The following is a 16,488-nucleotide window of genomic DNA, read 5'->3' on the forward strand; positions in this document are numbered from 1 at the left end:
AGAATTTCTAGTATAATGTTAAATAGAAACAAAATGGACATTTTTTTTCCTGTTTGTGATTTACAAGGAATGCATCCAATATTCCCTTTTTAGGACTGTTATTGTTGTATATTTTTCTCCTTCTAAGGAGAATATTGTTGTATATTTTACCTCCTTCTAAGATATCACTTAGAAGGAGGTAGTTCATTTCTATTCCTAGTTTATAAAAAGTTTTTATCAAATTATTTTACTCTGTCATTGAAACAATTATATGGATTTCTTTGCCCTGAATCTATTATGTGGTTCATGATAATTATAGATTTTTCTATATCAAACCAAACTTACCTGTGGTTAAACCTAAGGCTTATTAACTTTTTAAATATTTTTGCTAAATTTGGTATGCTAATTTTATTTGAAGTTTATTTATTTATTTTGAGGAAGAGAAAGAGAGAGAGCTGAGGAGGGGGAGTGGGAGAGGGAGGGAGAGATAGAATGCCAAGCAGGCTCCACACTGTCAGCTCTGAGCCTGATGCTCGGGGCTCAGTCTCACAAACTGTGAGACCGTGACTTGAGCCAAAATCAAGACTCAACCGACTGAACCACCCAGGCACCCGTCCCAGAATGGTTTTGATGGCTGGTTGGAATACACACCATAGGAAAACTGATATAGAAATCTAACATAAATATAAGTACATAATATGTTTGGTCTAAGAGTAAGAGAAGCAAGGGAAGTCAGTTGTAATTAATGATTGGCTATTATCACTGAATACAGACAATCTGACACAGAACTTGGAAATATGCCTGCCTGGGAGGAATGGACTCTCATGTTTGCTGAGCAAACTCACACTTGCCAAGTCTGACACTGTCCCATTCTTCCTACCTGGGCCGCCTTTATCTTGACACCATATTGATAATATACTTTTTTTTCTGTGATTTCCATATTTTTAGTAAAAAAAACAAACAAGCATTCTCTTTAAATTCTCCATATAATGTGCCATATTATTTTTACTTTACACCGTAATTTAGCCTTTCCTTTTTGAGATTACAACCATATCACTGTGATCAGGGTTTGTATACTTCTAAACTAATTTAACTATGCATATGTAAATGATCGATCTTTCATTCCACACAAATTTTATTATTTTCCATTTCAAATGGTTCTTTATGGAAAGCTTACTTCAACCGTTGGCTGAGGATCATATCATGGAAGTTTTTTAAATTACTTATGTAATTTTGTTAGTTAGCAAAATATAGCGTATGAGGGCATCTTACAGATAGGCCCTCAAATCCATTTTCCTCTTATAGACAAAAAACCTTGAAAGTTTCAACGAAAAGATTTATGTGGCCTTGAATGAATACTTATATCATTTCTGTGAATTCTCTTTGCCCTAGAGCTGAAAAAAAAAATAGCTATTTCTAGCAAACTGAAGTGAGAGGACATTTTAGCATTAGAACCATGAGTCCTTTGAGCCAAAAAGAAATATCCTATGCCAAAGAAAAAAAAAAAAAAAAAAAAAAAATGAAACTGAAAGGAAAGAAAAGAAAAGAAATACCCTATGGAAATAAGTAAACAAAACATGTTTTGAGACTCGGGAAGCCTGGTTCTTCTCAATATCACTTATGACCTAGACCTAGGTCTCTTTTACAGGTGAAAAGGATCTGTACTTAAAAATGGTGAGTAGAAGTAATCAATGTAAAGGGGTGGCAAATGTCAAAATCCAAAAATGCTGTGTCAGCAGAGCTGGGCTGTTAAGAATGCTACTGTCGGGGCGCCTGGGTGGCGCAGTCGGTTAAGCGTCCGACTTCAGCCAGGTCACGATCTCGCGGTCCGTGAGTTCGAGCCCCGCGTCGGGCTCTGGGCTGATGGCTCGGAGCCTGGAGCCTGTTTCCGATTCTGTCTCTCCCTCTCTTTCTGCCCCTCCCCCGTTCATGCTCTGTCTCTCTCTGTCCCAAAAATAAATAAACGTTGAAAAAAAAAAAAAAAGATGCTACCATTGCATGGGGAAATGCCAGGGAATGAGGAGTTGGGGCACTGGGCAAGTCTTCCTAAGAAAAGTCACATCTAGAATGACATTTGAAGAAAAGCAGAGGTTGTCCAGGTAAAGTGTGTGTGTGAAGTGTGTGTGTGTTTCTGGGGCAGGGGAGTGTTTCAAGCATTAAAAAGATAACGTGTGATAGCATGGAGGTGCTCAAATACTGGAAGAAGGTTAGTACAGGCGTTGATGAGTTTTATGTGTCAATTTGACTCAGCTAGGTGATGAAATCAAATCTAATCCAGGCGGTTCTGTGAAGGTATTTTGCAGATGTAGCTAATATCTACAATCAGTTTGCTTTAATAAAGGAGACTCCTCTTGGTAATGTGAGTGGACCTCATCCAATCAGTTGGAAGACCTTAGGAACAAAACTAGTGTTTCCCAGAGAAGAAATTCTTATTTAAGACTGCAATGTCAAAATCAACTTCTGCCGACTTTCCAGTCTGCCAGCCTGTCTGCCCTACTGATTTTGGACTTGTCAGCCTCCATAACAGCATAAGCCAATTCCTTGAAATAGTCATATGTATATAAAAATATAATACACATATATACATATATGTCAAATATCATATATATATATATATATATTTTTTTTTCTATTGGCTCTGTTTCTCTGGAAAACACTGGTACAGACTGGATACCAGGAAGTGAAATGTTGCTATCATAAATACTTAAAACTGTGAAAGTGGCTTTTGGGATTGAGTAAGGGCTAGAAGCTGGAAGAATTTTGAGAAGCATGATCAAAAAAGATCTAGACTGTCTTGAAGACGTTTTGGTAGACACGTGAACATTGATGGTGCTTCTGGTGAAGGAAGGCCTAAAAGGAAATGATGAGCTTGTTATTGGCCACTGGAGAAAAAGCCATCCTTGTTATAAAGTGGCAGAAACTATGCTGAACTCTATTCTATCACTGGTGGAAAGGAGAGCGTAAAAACGATGAACAGAGACTCCCGAAGCAAAATACGGAAGGTGCCGTCTGTTTTCTCCTTGCTGTTTTTAATAAAATGTGAAAAGAAGAGATCAATTGAGGAAAAAAATTGTTAGGCAAATTGATAATTTGGAAATCTGGAAATGTTCCAGCCTATTCCAAGAGCATAAGATGGAAACCTTGCCAAAGGTGTGGCTGGAGAAACTTTCCACTGAAGACACTAGGTGTATGATTCGTGGATCCAATCAACCATCTCAGCAGACAGAAATACTGCCAGCTTGGACTGAAGGGGACAGAGACAGAAATAATTGAAGGCAGGCTGTCACATTTCTGAGATTCTACAAGCAGGAAGCAAGCTGCCCAGAAGGTGGCTCTGTTGAGGGATTAGGGTAGCAAACAAAGCCCAGGGGCTTTGGGCCACTTGGGCTGAGGCTGGCTTAGAGGCCAATGGGCCTCCATGGACCCAGAGGCTGAATTGGCCCATGGAGAATTATTTGTAGGCTTTGGAGCCTAATGGTATTTGCCCTTGTGTGTTTCATTCTTGCTGGGGACCTGTGACCCCTTTTCCCTTCCATTTTCTTCCTCTTGTAATGGGAATATCTTGTCTATGCCTGTTTCCGCTATTGTATTTTGAAAACAGATATCTTGCTTTCCAGTTTTACATCTCCACAGATAGTAAAGAATTTTGGCCCTGGATGGATCATATCCAGCGTCTCATCCATACCTGATTTAGATTATTTAGAAGATGAGATTTTGGATTTCAGATGATGTTGCAATGGAACTAGACTTTTGGGGGGATGTTGGGACAAGGGATATATACTTTGCAGGTGAGAAATATATGAATTGGGGGGGACCGGAGGACAAATTGTTGTTTCAATTGTGTCCCCCTCAAAATATTTTGACATCCTATCCCCCAGTACCTCGTAATATAAACATATTTGGGAATATGGTTGTTGCAGACATAATTAGTTAAGATTATAAAGGAGTAGAGTGGGTCCTTAAGCCAATATGGCCAGCGTTCTTATAAGAACAGGAGAAGAGACACAGAGACATAGACACAGGGGGAGAAGATAGCCATGTGCCAACAAATCAGAGAGATTGGATATGGTGCTGCATCTATAAACCAAGGAACGCCAAGGATGGCCAGCAAGGACCAGAAGCTAAGAAGAGGCTAAGGAGGATTCTACACTACAGGTTTCCAAGAGAGTATGGTCCTGCTGACAATTTGATTTTGAACTTCTAGCCTTCAGAGCTGTGAGACAATAAGCTTCTGTCATAGTAAGCCACATAGGTTTTGGTACTTGCTTATGGCAGGCTTAGGAAACTAATACCTACTAGATTAGCGTAGGTTCTAATCCAAAATAATTGTCTTTTAACAAGAGAAGAGACCACAGAGACAGGGACCCAGTGAAAATGCCATGCGATGACAGAGGCAGAAGTTGAAATGATGTGTCTACAAGCCAAGGAAATGCCAGGATTGCCAGAAATGACAGGAAGCTACGAGAAAGCAATGCGGCAGATTCTCTGCCGGAACCTTCAGGAAGAGGATGGCTCTGCTGGCAAGTTTATTTCAGACTTCCAGGCTCTAGAACCGCAACGGTAAATTTCTGTTGTCTTAGGACACCCAGTTTGTAGTAATTTGTTATGGCAATCCTAGGAAACTGAAAAAATGTTGATAGTAAGAGTGGTTCGAAAGGAACAGATTCTTGGGGCACCTGGGTGGCTCAGTCAGTTAAGCGTTCAACTTCGGCTCAGGTCATGATCTCGCAGCTCATGAGCCCGAGCCCCACATCGGGCTCTGTGTTGACAGCTCGGAGCCTGGAGCCTGCTTCGGATTCTGTGTCTCCCTTTTTCTCTCTGCCCCCCCACCCCCGCCCCCACTCGCTCTCTCTCTCTCTCTCTCTCTCTCTCTCTCAAAAATAAATAAAAACATTTAAAAAGAAAATAAACATTTAATAAATAAACATTTACAAAGAAAAACAGAATCTTAAGGATGAGTTTTCTGAATTCAGGCTCAGAGTTCTGGAGTTGGTTCCCTAATCTCTCTAGATTCAAAGACACTAATGATTCTATTTACAGTGGTAAAGGGGGAACTGAAAGTCCTCAGTGTAATGTGACAATAGAGATATACAAAGTATACACAGAGAGTAACCCCTGGATACTCTTTTGAATACTTATAAACGACAAGATTCTGGGTGACCGTGTATTTGATACATTGGCACATTTTTGTCAAACTAAAGAGCACAATGAAATTGGCTGGTTGCTCCTGATGATGCTGAACAATGAGGACAGAAAAAAGATGAACTCAGGGTTCAAATTCTCAGGTCAAGCTCTATGTAAATAACCTGAGAGTTTCTAGGTCTTCCCTGAAAGAAACTCCCATATACTGTGACTACAAAGCTGAGATTTCTGAAAAATCAAACCCGGAGTCTTGTCCCGTGAGTGGGTAAGTAATACCCACAATAAATTGAATTACTTGCATCAATTTTCCAATCATGTTCCTTCCCAGTCCCTGACCATTCAGCCAAAAGTTGGCCACAGCCCATGAGTTGGTATATAATCCTGCCTCTGGTTATTTCTCTTTCCAAGTAAAATGAACAACGAAATACACTGCTCAGAAGTCTGCCCCTGGGGACCATCTTCCTTCACCATTGTCCAGGGATGTCCCAACGAGAGGCTGGAGGACAGTGACTGTTTGCTTTCAGATGCTGCGCGCATATCACACAGAACCATCTGTAGGTCAGACTCAGTTCTCTCCTCCTCTGTGGGTTAATCATAGGTAATGGCCTTGAGGTCATAGGTGCAGGCTGAAAGAGAGAAAGTAACATAGAAGAAATGAAACCGGGAAGGTGGGCCATTTGCTCATGTCACTGACTTGTGCCTTCAGGGCCTGCTCAAGCCTGATCTTCTGCATATCACTTCTGTTTGATGATGGAATGCTGCTGGGCGCATTCAGCTTCCTGGACCCGTGAGTCGGACGACATCCAATTCGTGATAAGAAGCGCAGGTCACATGGTCACCTGATAATTTGGTGGCCCATGGTTAAGTGTTCGGTCTCTACCAAAGCCCAGCAGCAAGTCAAAAGCTGTTTTTCAAAAGAAGAGTAGTTCTCTGCAAAGGACAGCAGACCTTTGTTCCAAAGTCCTGAGTCTACACTGCGATTCACCACTAGAAGCCTGCCAAAAGTTCTGAGCAGCTTGCCTACTGAATGTTGCACACCAATGGGTCTTTGGATCATATGGCTCAAGTGGAAGAGGAGCAGCCTAGACCTATTGCAAAGGTTTCTCTCATTCTAGGCCCTACTTAACACTAGCGGCTTTTCCATCCATTTGGGGGATGGGCCAAAGTAGTACATCCAAATGAGAAATGCATTGCCTCCAAAATCCAAAGAGAACCACTAGGCATTGTACTTCTTTTTTGTTGCAGGAAGGGCGAGATACATGAATTTATCCTTCAGCTTCAAAGGGATATCTTAACAGGGCACCTGGATGGCTCAGTCGGTTGAGCGTCCCACTTGGGCTCAGGTCATGATCTCGTGGTTCGTGAGTTCGAGCCCCGCATCGGGCTCGCTGCTGTCAGTGCTGAGCGCACTTCAGATCCTCTGTCTCCGCACCCCCCCAAAAATAAAAAAAAAAAATAATAATAAATACATCTTAAAAGTAGGGCTATCTTGACATGACCGACACCACTTGACTCCTAAAGTTTTCACTGAGGTAGAAGGATCCTAAATGCACTTCTCCTTCTCTGTCACACAAATGTCATGCCAATAAGTATACCACAGTTGCTGCTTCTTGCTCCCTAGGTCCGATGGGCATCAATATAATGGGTTGGTGTGAATTCTTTTTTTTTTTCTTTTTTTTTTTTAATTTTTTTTTCAACGTTTTTTTATTTATTTTTGGGACAGAGAGAGACAGAGCATGAACGGGGGAGGGGCAGAGAGAGAGGGAGACACAGAATCGGAAACAGGCTCCAGGCTCTGAGCCATCAGCCCAGAGCCCGACGCGGGGCTCGAACTCCCGGACCACGAGATCGTGACCTGGCTGAAGTCGGACGCTTAACCGACTGCGCCACCCAGGCGCCCCTGGTTGGTGTGAATTCTTGTTGGAAAGAAAGATGATCAAGGTCCTTGTGAACTAAATTATGACTAAGGCAGGAGAGTTCATATTCCTGATGTGAGACAGTAGAGGTGTATTTTTGGCCTAGCCAGCCGAAAGCAATCCGCTTCTGGTGGTTTTCATTAAAAGCGTGAAGGAAACGTATTTGCCAGATCTCTAGCTGTACCCTAGTTACCGGGAGCTATATTAAGTTGTTGGAATAGAAGCTACAACGGGAGCCACCATCTGGCTAAGCTTCTGAAATCTGCTGTCTTTCTCCAAGATCCACCTGTTGGCTGCACAGACCAAATGGGCAAGTCGGACGGGGATATGTTAGGAATCACCCTTCAAGTCCTTGATGGTGGCACTAAACTCTGCAGTCATTACCAGAAAGTGGGGTTGGTTTTGGTTCACTAATTTTCTAGCTATAAGCAATTCTGGTAGCTTCCAGTTGGCCTTTCCCACCATAATTATCTTCATTGCACAGATCAGGGAACTGATGTGGGGTTTCTGCCAGTTACCGAGTACGTATAGTCCAAAGCTGGGAGTCAGTTGTGGCGCCATGACCCTCCACTTTTATGACTCAAGTTTACTTATGCTCATTTGACTTAGAATTCTTTGCATTCATACAGATCAAGTAAAAATTCAGTTGATTGCCTTCCTGTTTCACCTCTAGGAGCATCACGATCAACTAGGCGATGTCATAAATCTCTGCAAGTCAGGCTATTCTAACTACTGCTTTGGATGTGCAGTCCATTATGGTAATCACACCCACCTTGCCTTTGACAATTAAGTGTCCATCACTGTCCTTACCACCCAGTGGCCCAGTTACCCCCAATGTACTTAAGAATCCTAACCAAATGGCAAAAGTTCCCCTTGTAGTTTCTTTTTTTTCTTTTTAATGTTTATTTATTCTTGAGAGAGAAACAGAGACAGAGAATAAGCAGGAAAGGGTCAGAGAGAGAAAGAGAGAGAGACCCAGAATCGGAAGCAGGCTCCAGGCTCTGAGCTGTCAGCACAGAGTCCGATGCGGGGGTCAAACTCATGAACCACGAGATCATGTCCTGAGCCAAAGTCAGACACTTAACTGACTGAGCCACCCAGGTGCCCCCACCTTGTAGCTTCTGACTATATGAAGAGCGGCCACAGGGTTCTTCAAGAGTGGTGGGGCTCCCCTTACAGATTTATTTCTCACAACCGTCGTGAAGGGTGTGCTCTCCGAATGCTCCTGGGGTGGGTGAGCAGACATTACGTGACACATTCACTCTAACACTCCAGCTTCCTTGCCTAAGCCTCTGGGTCCTTCCTCTACCACATACGGAGGCAGTTCTGACATTTCAGCTGTATTTAATGAAGGCCATCTTTCCCTCGGTGGAACCTGGGGCTGCTCAGGAAGAGGAGATACATTTCCAAGGGCAGTGGGACACATGTGATGTGGGTGACGACACATGGAACAGTGATGCGGCTGCTGTAGCGTGTGGCCAGCTGGGTTGTCCACCTTGTATCACTGACACGGGTCTTGGAAATGATTCTGCAGGATCTGGAAAAATTTGCCTGGATGATGTTTCCTGTGGTGGGGATGAGTCGTCTCTGGGAACGCAGGCACAAAGAGTGGGGAGATCATGACTGCAGACACAGTGAAGATGTTGGAGCAACCTGTTCGGATAAGACATCCAAACCAGGATTTTCAATAAAAGCACATGGACTCTCCAATGTACTTTTTTCCCCTAACGGGTACCTATATGACAGAATACTCACTTCTCACTTTTTGAAATGAATCATACCTCATATCCTCATTCTGATTTTTTTAACGTTTATTTATTTTTGAGAGAAAGAGACAGAGCATGAGGGGGAGAGGGACAGAGAGAAAGGGAGACACAGAATTGGAAGCAGGCTCCAGGCTCTGGGCTGTCAGCACAGAGCCCGGTGCGGGGCTCGAACTCATGAACCATGAGATCATGACCTGAGCTGAAGTCGGACGCTCAACTGACTGAGCCACCCAGGCGCCCCACCTCATTCTGATTTTTAAGACCTCTTTCTATCGTACCAAACTTTTTTTCTCTCGGGAAGTCAAATCTCATTTTCTGATATCTACCCATATTTTCCCAAAGTTAAGTTCACCGGACCCTAGTGGTAACAAAGTATTCCACAAAAAGAAGTTATCCATAGTCAAATTAATTTAGGAAAAATTAATAAGGGTTTAGTCATTGAAACACTCAAACAGTTGCCTTGAAATATCCACATACTTAGGGCACCTGGGTGGCTCAGTTGGTTAAGCAACTGACTCTTGATTTCAGCTCAAGTCCTGATCTCACTGCTCATGGCATCAAGCCCTGCACTGACAGCATGGAGCCTGCTCAGGATTCTCTCTCTCCCTCTCTCTGCCCTTCCCCCACTCACTCGTGTGTGTGTGTGTGTGTGTGTGTGTGTGTGTGTGTGTGTGTGTCTCTCAAATCAGTAAACATTTAAAAAAAAAAAAAAAAAGAGGGGCACCTGGGTCACTCAGTCGGTTAAGCGGCCGACTTCGGCTCAGGTCACGATCTCACTGTCCGTGAGTTTGAGCCCCGCGTCGGGCTCTGTGCTGACCGCTCAGAGTCTGGATCCTGTTTCACATTCTGTGTCTCCCTCTCTCTGACCCTCCCCCATTCATGCTCTGTCTCTCTCTGTCTCAAAAATAAATAAACGCTAAAAAAAAATTTTTTTTTAAAAGAAAAGAAATATCCACATATTTAAAAATTCTTTTTTCAGAGTTACCCAAATACTCATTCTTACTTGAAGGACTTACTTGTGTATGATTCATACCAACAACGCTGGAATAAATGTTCTTCAGCTAAAGTCTGGACTTATGGTTTATATAATTTCAAAACTGTTAAGAATTGTTTTGCGGATTCTTCCTCCGAGCCATAGTTTTTATTATGCAACTTTCAAATCGTGCAAAGAAAATTCTCATGTACACCTGCCCAGGTATAATTGTGGGAGAGTTGAATTCCCTGATTCTGATATACTCTTTTATTAGTCTTGGAGTTTCCTTATTTTCAATCAGTCCCAACACCTTTATCTCTTACTTTAGACATTCTTTTCTGAGATGAGCAGGTAAGACATTGAATTCGGTCTTAAGGAATTTATTTAAACTCCAATATAAATGTGAAATCTGCCTCTTAAACCTTGACTATCCTATCCAGCTTTTCAATTTAGATAGATTTACAGTTATGATTTACAAACAATCACAATCCTTCAGTGACGATTTTCTATCAAACTGAATTTTCCCCAAGTCTTCTGGATGCTCGTTCTGCACTGAACTATTCTCTTTCAAGGAGAACTTTTCCTCCTCATGGTCATGAATATCCACATGGTTTTTTTAATGTTTATTTATTTTTGAGAGAGAAAGACAGATCATAAGCAGGGGAGGGGCAGAGAGAGAGGGAGACACAGAATCCGAAGCAGCTGACACATGTGTAGCACGTCCACCTGGGCCACCTTCTTGGCCTCCTTTTGCCCATAATTCTCCTGAAGGATCTGGTGCTGTTCTGGAGAGGCCCTTTGCAGATACCGAACCACCAGTCAGCTGCATTTGTTGTCCTGGATATCAGTGCCAATCTGGCCTGTCACCTTGGGGTCTCCAAAGAGACAAGGTAATCATCCTGAATCTGAGAGAAGTCCTCCTTCTCCAGTAGCATCTCCCCATCAATGTCCACCATATACACGGCAGCAGCTACAGGAATATAGAAGGAGTAGAAAGCTATCTTGCACCTGACAATAGATTTGTACTTCTTTCCAGTGAATCTGCCAAGACCCACATTCCCCAGGGGCTGGGGGGGCGGGGAGTGGTGCTGTGATGAGGTCCAGGATCTGTCCGATCTCAGTCTGATAAGAACTCTGCAGGAAAAGCTCAATTAAGTTCGGGTAATAGGGCTGCTCCCGGCAGTACAGCTTCAGCAGGCAGTAGATACGTGCTTCCGGAAGCAAAGCATCGTTGACGGCATCCAAACCTATGCCTGGCTTCTGTTAGCAGCCGATCTGCCCCTGTTGGGCGAGGGATGAATCCATGATATCATTTGACACCAGGAAGAAAGCTTGGAGCAGTTCCGCACATCAGCTCACAGTCAGGGCCAGCAGAGACTATCAGCATCTTAATTAAATATATTCATTCCCACATCAGTAGGCAATAGGACTTAAATATTTCACTGACTATGCCACAGCATGCCAAAAACTACCCAAGTGCCCTAACATAGATAAATTAGCCTTGATAGGACTGTAACTCATTCCCTTTCATACGAACACTTGCAAGAATTCTGCAAAACAAACAAACAAACAAATACTTGCAAGAATTGCCTTCAAAAGCTGACTGTGTCATCTTGGCTCAGAATCAACTTCCAATTTCTTAATTCTCCAAAAAAATCACATACTCTTTATATATAGTGAATTTCATATTCCTCCCACCCCAGGGTCCAAACTTTTGTTAGAATTATTTTCATCTAGCAACTCTAAGATGTAAGTTTATTCTAACTTCCTGGATATTGTCATATTACAGATATGTGCCTTTCTTTCCTGACCCCACATATGATATCACCTCTCCCTAATATCCTTCACAGTATCTAGTAAGTAGTATGTAATTATTTGAAATGCAGACAAGAATCAGGACCATTAAGTAACATTATTTTTAGCTGGAGTCTCTGATCAGATTTTGAGGCAAAAGGATACCTCGAAAATCATTCTGGTGTTCTGGTTACAGAACGAAACAAAAAAAGAACTGAGGCTCGTGGGCAGAGGCAGCAGATGCGCGGGGAGGGTCAAGCAGGAAATCTACATCATTGCCACCCTTCTGCTAACCGCTGGGAAATGAACATTGCTGCAGTTATTTGCAGGCAACTTGGATGTGCCTTACTCAGCATCTGCAAAGGGCCTCATTTCACGGGAAAAACATCACACGTCTTACTCTCTAGATCTGGCTGCACTGTAAATGAAGCTTCTCCCTGGGATTGTGTCCAAGGGACACAAACTCGTGTCACTTTAATAAGGAAGCTAGTTTGATCTGCTCAGGTAATTTCTGGACAAAGATAAATATACTTACTCAATTATTGACGATTTCATGTATTTAATACGTATTTATGGAGTAGCTCCTTGACACTGCTAGGCCAAAGGCAGATGAACTAAATAAAAGTAGCTCTAGTCCCTTATCCAGAAAAGAATCCAAGTGTGTAATGAATGTGCACGAGGAAATAATTATTTATTTAAAGTTATGAAGTAGAAGTACTAGATGAAAGGAAAAGGCGTAAGCACAAGGCCTTACCTGTTTGCAGCGTCAGAGAATATTTCTGTGAAGGGTATGGGTGTGACTTAATCATATATAGAGGTGTTAGGGAGACCATTAAAAATACATAGGTAGTGGGGCACCTGGGTGGCTCAGTCGGTTGAGCATCCGACTTCGGCTCAGGTCATGATCTCACAGTCTGTGAGTTCGAGCCCCGCATCGGGCTCTGTGCTGATGGCTCAGAGCCTGGAGTCTGCTTCCGATTCTCTGTCTCCCTCTCTCTCTGCTCCTTCCCTGCTCATGCTCTGTCTCTCTCTGTCTCAAAAATAAATAAAAACATTAAGAAAAAAAATTTAAAAAAAATACATAGGTAGTATTTTATTAAAGTAACAAAGGTGAGAATGAGCTTGTCTTATTCCAGGAACTGAGAGACGGTCGAGGGGAATAATATTAGACCTAAGTGAATAAGGCGGAAATCTTCCGGTAAAGCCTCGACATGTAGCCAAGGGTGAGATTATTCCTGGGATAGAGGTTTTTGTACTTTATTCTAAAGTGAAAGGGAAACCATGGAGGAGGGTAAGCATGGTAAGACTTGAATTTTAAAGAGAAAACTCTGGCTGGAGAGAGAGAGAGAGAGAGAGAGAGAGAGGTGGCTGGGGGGGGCTATTGGACGCAGGGAGTCAAGTTACTAGATGATTCTAGTGAAGGTATGAGGTTCTGAGTAGAACATTCATTATGGAGCTAGTGCAAAGTTGACATATTCAGGAAATATTTAGTTGGTAGAACCAACAGAACTCGATAATTCATCAAATGTAGGAGTTTGAATGAAGGAGACTCAAAGATCCTGCCACCAGTTCTGGACTAAGCCAACAGGTATACTGCGGTTCTGTCATCAGAAAAGAGAATCCTGGCAGGTTGGAGGAGGTAGCCTGGTGAATTTCATTTTGTATATGTTGAGTCTGAGGTGGTTTTAAAGCAGCCAAGTAGAGAGGGTGGTAAGGAACTTGATGTAAGTGTTGGGTGATCAGAAAACTGGTCTTGGATGGAGGTACAAACAGAGGATCTTAGATTTGTAGATGGCAAGTAAAACCCAAGGGTAAACTGTAAATTAAGAATAAAAATTGCTGACCTGAGAAAAGACGGCTGTTAGCCCTGAGGAATAACAATATTGAATGACTCATTGACTTAAAAGTAACTGCAAGAGGGGACTGAAGACTAGTAGTCAGAGGATGGCAGGTCACCGAAGCCAAGGGAAAAGGATGTTTCCAAAAAGGAGGGCATTAGCAACCTTGTCAACAACACGTGAACCGGAGCATTTTTCATGAAGTTTAGCAACATGTGAGTCATTAGTAAACTTAATGAAAGCAGTCTTGTTGCATTAAAAAAAGAAGATAGTTTCGGGGCACCTGGGTGGCTCAGTTGGTTAAGCGTCTGACTTCAGCTCAGGTCATGATCTCATGGTTCATGAGTTCAAGCCCCACATCGGGCTCTGTGCTGATGGCTCAGAGACTGGAGCCTGTTTCGGATTCTGTGTCTCCCTCTGTCTCTGCCCCTCCCCTGCTCCTGCTCTTTCTCTGTCTCTCAAAAAGTAAATAAATGTTAAAAAAAAAATAAAGAAATAAAGAAGAAGATAGTTTCAAGTTCAGGAGTTAATGGGAGTTAGAACGTTGGGAAAGTAGGTATAGATTATTTTCCAAAAAAGCTGTATTTTAAGGGGAAGAGAAGATAAGGCAGTGACAAAAAAAAAAAAAAAAAAAAAAAAAGAAAATAGGTCCAGCAAAATTACTTATTTTCTTTGACAGAAGACTCTAGAGTAGTGCTGTGCAATAGAACTTTCTGTGATGGAATAAGGTATATATACAGGTAGCAGATGTTGAGGGTTATAGAAAAAAAAAAAAAAAGGACAAGGAAAATGGGATCGAGTGTATATGGGACAGAATACAATCCCAAATAGGATGTTTGGGGTAGGCCTTCTAGAAAAAGTGAAACTTGAGCAAAGTTGAAGGAGGTGAGAGAGTTGATTAGGTGCATGTACAGGGAAGAAAAACACAGGTAGGGGCGCCTGGGTGGCTCAGTCAGTTAAGGGCCCGACTTCGGCTCAGGTCATGATCTCCCCGTCCGTCAGTTCATCCCGCTTCAGGCTTTGTGCTGACAGCTCAGATCCTGGAACCTGCTTCGGATTCTTTGTCTCCTTCTCTCTGCCCCTCCCCTGCTCACACTCTGTCTCTCTCCGTCCCTCTATCTCCAAAATAAATAAACATTAAAGAAAATTAGAAAAATACAGATAAACAGCCAGTTCAAAAGCCTTAGGGCAAGATTACGCCTGATATGTTTGAGGAATAGTAAGGAAAGGAACCCAGTGTAACTGAAGAGTAAGAATTAGAACGGTCAGACATGAGTCAAAGGAGGTAAGGGGCAGGGCAAATAATTCAGGGATAAGTAGGTCTTCGTAACAATTTAGGTTTTTACTCTAGTGAAACATGGAGCCATTGGATGATCTTGAGCAAAAAACTGCTGTCTGATTTCTAATTTTAGCTTGTGAATAAAGAATAAACTGTAGAGGATCAATGATGGAAATAGAGAATTTAGACTCATGGGAGGTCATTGCAGTAATTCAGGCAAGAAATGTTGGTGGCTCAGTGTAGTTGTTAACAATGAAAGGGGTGACAAGTGTTGGGATCTTTAAACATCTTTTGAAGATGCAGAAAACAAGATTTCCTGAAAGGTAGGCTATATGGTATTACAGGAGCCAATAATTGTGCCAATATATTTCCATATATAAAATAATGGATTTCCATCAACCCAAACACGGCAGATTACAGTCTTAGAGGATATTTGGAAGAACTGAAAAGAATTCCGTTTCAGACGTCTATGAGAAATTCAAGTCGAAGTGCTACGTGGCGTTTGGATAAATGAGTCAGGAGTTGGAATAGTCAGGAATAGATGTTAACGGCATAGATTATTAACACTGCTGCAAAGGATGGGATCAGTGGGAAAAAGCAATTCTTTTTTGTTCGTTTATTTTTAGATTGCTTAGATGTATTGCTGGGAATTAACCTGGAGATAAAAATAACCTTCTACGGGGGCACCTGGGTGGCTCGGTGGTTAAGCGTCCGACTCTTGGTTTCGGTTCAGCTCACGATCTCATGGTTTCATGCGTTCGAGTCTCACATCGGGCTCTGTGCTGACAGCCCGGAGCCAGCTTGGAATTCTCTCTGCCCCTCTCTCTCTGCCCCTCCTCTGCTCTGTCTCTCTCAAAAACAAATAAGCTTTAAAAAAAAAAATAACCTTCTATCTTTAAATTACATCCATCACCTCAAAATGATTACAAATCTTCGTATCTGTTATTTAATGCTGAGGTTACCCAATCATTATTTCTTTTCATGGAAATGATTTGCACCATTCATTTCCTTCAGAGTTCCAAATCTGGGATTGGCATGTTACCAAGATCTAGTAAGTAAACATGTAATCTAGGTCTTAGGAACCAAGTCGGTACTACAAAGATATCTTTCTCGGATCCCCTGCAAATGGAGTGTTCTAATGCTGAATGGAGAAAAAGTACCCTGGAATTAGATAGGGAGATTGGAGGATGGGGCTAGATATTGGAGGCTCTGAAATATGATTTGTAGCTCACAAGCAGCCCCGGCTGGTTGGAATGGCTGTCTCCTGTTCTGGACGTGTTGAAGTGAGACGTGGAGACAGGTGGGGTTCTTTGTGTGATTCTGACTTCTCTCTCCCTGCTGCCAGCGTGCTGTGCAGAGGATTAAGTTGTGGAGAGGCTGGATCTCTTTTTGTGGGTCCTCACTTTGAGAAAGGGAATGATCCAATTGGGGCTGAAAAGCTTGAATTTGAAGGGAGTGAAAATCATCTTGCCTTGTGCCCCACGGCGCCCCATCTCGACGGGACTTGTAACCATAGCAAGAGAGGCTGGAGTCTGTTCTTGTGAGATAGTGAATGATCTTAATGTGCTGGGGCTGGAGAAGGAGAAGGTTGGGCAGGAGTTGAAAAGTCTCTTTTCTAAGGCTTTATCTCCTCTTCAGATATACAGATGCCTGACTTGTGAATGGCAAACCCCAATGGAAGGGGTAAGTGGAGATCAAGGTGCTTGGAACCTGGGGTTCCCCCTGTGACAACCACTGGGACCTGGAAGATGCCAGTGTCCTACACAATCAGTGCAGCTGTGGGATTGCTTGCTCAACCACA

At 42.6% G+C, this 16,488-nt stretch overlaps 1 pseudogene; it reads right to left on the reverse strand.

Annotated features, from left to right (window-relative positions):
* Positions 1 to 8,538: 8,538 nt before the first annotated feature.
* On the reverse strand, positions 8,539 to 11,276 carry LOC121021937 (farnesyl pyrophosphate synthase-like; annotated as a pseudogene).
* Between the last annotated feature and the right edge of the window lie 5,212 nt (positions 11,277 to 16,488).

Source organism: Herpailurus yagouaroundi, unplaced genomic scaffold, assembly GCF_014898765.1.
Source record: "Herpailurus yagouaroundi ecotype Mexico unplaced genomic scaffold, PumYag 355, whole genome shotgun sequence".
NCBI classification, from domain to species: domain Eukaryota; kingdom Metazoa; phylum Chordata; class Mammalia; order Carnivora; family Felidae; genus Herpailurus; species Herpailurus yagouaroundi.